Consider the following 5,569-nt stretch of genomic DNA (forward strand, 5'->3'; position numbering starts at 1 on the left):
TTTACTACACAAGAATAAAAAAATAAAAAATAAATAAAGTCAGAACACATTTTCTTGAGATCATTTTTGTTCAGCATTAGACCTCACTCAGCTTCAGAGTTTTACTATTATGTGTTTCTAGTTTACAAAGAAGACAAATGAAACAAATAGCCCATTTCTTGGGCATCCTTGCTCTTATTTTACTCTTCTTTATTTCTACCTTTCTTAAAAGCTGGTATCCCACGTACAGCAGCACCTTCCACCAATTCCATAGTGACTGACACCTTGTGACCTTACTTTAATTTACTTTCAACAGTATTCAAAACTAATACATATTCTCCTGTGTATATTCCCCTTGGTCTTCCAAATGAGAATGATTACTGTACTTAATAAAGATAAGCGATTTTAATTATGTCTGGCTTCTATGAAAATGCATTAAACTCCTTTATTCAAGGTATCGATGGTGAAGTAAAAGAATTCACATTCTAAAAATGTAGAGTAGTAGCCAAGCAACCCTTCCTGAGGCAGGAGATGCAGTTAATATTTTAAAACTTGCAAACACGCCAAAAGAAAATGAGATGCCTGCAGGGTCACAAGAAGGATAATGAGGTTTGCTGGAAGACGTGAAAAAGAAGAAAGAATGTTTTTACCGAAAGCGCCCAAAGAAAATTATACATTTAAGTGTTTAACATACCTACTTAGCAAGGTCACCAGCACAGTATACGGGAGCTAAGCTTTTCCAGTAATTTTTGAATACCATGCAGGTTAAATATACTTCTCCTGAATTCAATGGCATTTCCTCTTAAGATATGAATGCAGATCAATGACTACCAGTGTGAGAAAATTAAAAGAAGTGTCATTCTAGTTTCAAACTGCGCTTCTAATAATAATTTTTAAAAATCAGCATAGAATATGCAGTACAGTAAGAAAAAAAAAACACTGCTACCTTGAATAGCTTTCCTTTTACTGTCAATCTAAAATGCATTACATCTCTTGCTTCTGACTAATCTCAATTTGCCTTACATAGAAGAGTGTAGTGTTGAACAGGTCACTGCATCCTTCACTTATAAACTGGAGAAGAACCTTTAACTTAGGTATTATTAATCATTTTGCATTCTCTCAATCCTGGATTCATTATGAAATAATGATTGAGGTGTACATTTGGGTGACTGTCCCCCCAAATCTCATGTGTTGAAGTCTTGGTCCCCAACTGTGGTGCTACTAGGAATTGGGGCTTAGTAGAAGAAAATTAGGTCATTGAGGACATGCCCTTGAAGGGAACATGGGAACCCTAAGCCATTCTCTTTCTCTCTGCTTCCCAGCAGCCATGAGGCATGCAGCTTCCTCTGCCACACACTCATGGTGATATGCCTTGCCTCAGGCTAGAAGGAATGTGGCCCACCAATCATGAACTGAAACCTCAAAACCCATAAGCCAAAATAAATCTTTCTCTCTTAAAAGTTTGTTTATCTCGGGTATTTTGTTACAGTAACAGAAAGCTGACTGATACAAGGTGCTTACTGAGTAAGTGCTGCACCCATTACAGATATATGGTTCAATGATGAGAAAACTGAGAAGGTCCCTATTCTCCAGTATATCATCATCCAGTGGGGCGGTGGTGGACAGAAATTTAATCAAAAAAACGGGAAGAATATGGTGTTAAGAGTATGTGACAAGGGAATTTAGCTTGATCTGAGGTGAGGAAATGTTGCCAATGGAAGTGACAGTTGAGCTGAACTCTGAAGGATGTGAATTTTAAGCAGAGGGGAGGAGGATGTGTTCTAAGCAGCAAATAACATTGGCAGTGAGGGATAGAAAGCTCACTGAGGCTGAAAGGGAACACAGGTGAGTTGCTTCAGGGTGAGTTGCTCCAAGACATACTGGTGAGACAGGAAGAGTAAGCAAGAGCTTCATCTTTTTCCTAAGAGCAGTGTGGAGAGAGAGGAGTGCTTATACAAAGGAGCTGCACTTTTGCTGGTGAGCCCTTGGAGGCCAGGGCCTCTATTCTGTTTTTACCGGTGTTATGGTTTAGAGATGAGGTGTTCCCAAAAAGCTCATGTGTTGTAAAATGCAAGAAGATTTAGAGGTGAAATGTGGGCTATGAGAGCCCTTATCCAATCAGTGCATTTATCCCTGGATGGGATTAACTGGTAACTGTTGGCAGGTGGGTGAGGCTGGAGGAGGTGGGTCCCTGGGGGCGTGTATTTGTGGTGCATATTTAGTCCCTGAAGGGTGAAGTTCTCTCTCTCTGATTCTTGGTGGCCCTGTCCTGACCTGCCTTGCTCCACCACATACTTCTGCCATGATGTTCCTCACCTCGAGCACCTAGGAATGGAGCCAGCTGTCTACGCACCGAGACCTCTGAAACTGTGAGCCCCCAGATAAACTTTTCCTCCTCTAAAATTGTTCTTGTCAGGTCTTTTGGTCACAGAAATGAAAAAAAAAATGACTAAAACAACCACAATGGCATGATACAGGTTAAGTGTTGGCCATAATGCCTTGACTATTATGTAGGCTTATCAGTAGGACAGAGGAAGGAGGAAGTTGTGGGTAACATTAAAAAGCAGACACAGATATCCATGGTAGAAAACCTCCTCTTTCTTAACTCTATACTTGGCCACTTTTAAATTTTTTATTGTAGTAAAATATACATAACATAAAATTTCAATCTTCTCTGAAGGAACAATTCAGAGGCATTAAGTACTCTCTGGATTTAGCTTGACAGGACTGCAGCCATCTTGAGTTGTGACGGCCATGATTGCTCCCGAGTAGCCCTAGTTGGTTTTTCCTGCATAGTTTCCCAGCACACTATAAATAGACAAAACCATTAGAGTGGTATGTGGAGCTTTACAACTGGACCCTGGCACCAGGAATGTGCCTGAGTCTTTGATACTAGCTTAAGATAAACCAGGCCCATTCCGGTTAGGATGAAGTCACTTCTGTCCTAACCAAGACATATGCCCCTCCTTCTGACCCAAATTGAAGGGACCCACTTGTAATTGCTGCTGCCCAGGACCATGCTCCTCTCAGAAAGTCCCCTAATAAATTACACTCTGCAATTCTAGTTTTTTCTGCCTCTTTCTTCAGTCTCCTGGCACCTTGGGCCAGTTCTTACACACTGGGACCAGGTTGCTCCAGAAGCACATTCACTTTGTTGTGCAAAATTGCCACATTCTGTCTCCAAAACTTTTCAATATCCCAGACTGAAATTCTGTACTCATTAAACAATAATTCCCTATGTCCCCTCCATCTATCTTCTAGCAATATCCACTCTACGTTCACATCTATGAGTTTGCCTATTTTAGGTACTACATATAAATGGAATCACTCAATATGTGTCCTTTTGTCTCTGAGTTGTTTCATTTAGCATGTTCTCAAAGTTCATCCATGCAGTAGTATGTATCAGGATTTTCTTCCTCTTTAAGGCTAAATAATATTCCATTTAAAATACATATTATATTTTGTTTATCCACTGGTCCATTCAAGGATGTTTTGACTACTGTGAAAATGCTGATTTATAAACATGGGCATTCAAATATCTGTTCGAGTCCCAACTTTTTAATCTCTTGGATGTATGCCTGGAAGCAGGATTGATGAATTGTATGATAAGTGTATGTTTAATTTTTTTGAGATTCTGCCAAACTGTCCTCCATGGTGGCTGTACTGTTCTATGGGCTACATTTGCCATAGCCCACCATAAACAGTGTCATCTTCTTGGGGACCAAAGCTGCCAGTGTATGGCACAGCTGCTGGAAGAAGCCATGACTAGGAGAGTATGCAGGTGCTATGGTTGGATGTGGTCTGAGTGTGTCCCCCAAGGGTTCATGTGCTGGAGGCTTGGTCCTCAGTGTGGCAGTGTTGGGAGGGAGTGGAACTTTTAACAGGTGGGACTTGGTGCAAGGTAACTGGATCATGCAGGTGCTGCTCCAAAATGAAAACGTAGTTCTTGTGGGACCCCAGTTACTTCCTGTAAGAATAAGTTGTTAGACCAGGCATTGTGGTGTATGCCTATAATCTCAGTAGCTTGGGAGGCTGAGGCAGGAAGATCACAAGTTCGAAGTCAGCCTCAGCAACTTAGTGAGGTCCTAAGCAACTTAGTGAGACCCTGTCACAAAATAAAAGATTTAAAAAAAAAAAAAGAGCTGGCGATGTGGCTCAGTGGTTAAGCACCCCTGGGTATAAAAAAAAAATGAATGAGTTGTTGCAAAAGAGCAAGCCTGGGCCTTCCCCACTCTATGGCCTTCTATCTCCTGTCTCACCATGTCACATCATCTCTCCCTCTCACATGTGTTCTTGCCATAATGCCATCCACCATGAAGCCCTCACCAAAACCTGGACAGAAGCTGGGGTACTCTGATCTTGGACTTTCAGCTTCCAAACTAATACTTGGTATCCAAGCAGGAAGCAGGAAGGCTTCATTTGCTAGTGTGCCCTCTACCAAGACACGGCTGCCCACAGTCCAGGCACGGCTCCAGAACCTTGACCCATCTTTGCTGCCCTGGTGCGGGTGGTTCAGACTCCTGTTGCCTGGAGTTTGATATTACAGGATGGGAGGAGTGGAGGGAACGTTACTGCCCCAGGAGAACAAGGCATGGGAATAGGAAAAGTGCCTGTCTTGCATGGGCTCCTTTGCACGTGTTAGGCAGCCAGAGAAAGACAAGGATGCTGCTCCAGGAAGCCAGGGTCTTTGTTCCTGGGGCAAATCATATTTGGAAAGATTGGGGCCAGGCCCTTCCATAAAGGGAAGTAAGCCCATGGCCCTGTGACTTCACAGGCACTGGCTTTCCTCTCCAGACTTGAGAAAGAAGAGACGGCCAGGGCATGTGAGAGCTGCCTGATGGCACCCTAGTCCCCTCCCTGCAGTCCCCTCTAGGAGGGTTTGGCCACTCCCCAGTCAGGGAAGGGTGGGAGTAGTGGAATTATCCAATAGGAAGACCAACACAGGAGAAAACTGAGAGCAAAAGTCCCATCGAATTCTTCAGAACAGGTTTCTGCAGCACCTGAATCTAAAAGGGAACCAGAAGACCCTGGTCAGGTCCCCATTCATTCCCTTGGCCAGGGTAGGTGGCAAGAGTCTCCAGTTGATAACATCAGGGATCTGGCAGGAATGGAGGCAAATCCATGACTCCAGGTAAGTGTCCTGGCATTTTGGGACAGAGAAACAGACTGATCCATCTCCACAGCAGGCAGGAGGGCTCAAGATCAGGAGATTCAGCAGCTAGGGGGTTGGGGACAGAAACGATTAACTCGGTACAGAGGTCAACTTTATTAGCAATTCTATCATTTGCTGTGTGTATTAGGATTCTCTAGACAAAGAACAGTAGAATGAATCAGTTCTTTATAGTGTATCTTCTTCAAAGATACACAAAAATTTATTATTATAAGAAATTGGCTCACACAATTATGGAGGCTGGCAAGATCTACAGAGTGAACTAGGAGGCTCAAGACTCAGGAGCGCCAATGGTGCAGGTTCAATGTAAACACCCACAAGTGGAGACCCCAGGGAGCTGATGGTACAAATGAAATCCAAAGCAGTCTGCTGGAGAATTGCCTCTTGCTGGAGGTAGCTGCTCTTTTTGTTCTATTATTT

This window comes from Marmota monax, unplaced genomic scaffold, assembly GCF_021218885.2.
Source record: "Marmota monax isolate L192 unplaced genomic scaffold, Marmota_monax_Labrador192_F-V1.1 WCK01_AAM20220418_F8-fsc00007, whole genome shotgun sequence".
NCBI lineage: Eukaryota > Metazoa > Chordata > Mammalia > Rodentia > Sciuridae > Marmota > Marmota monax.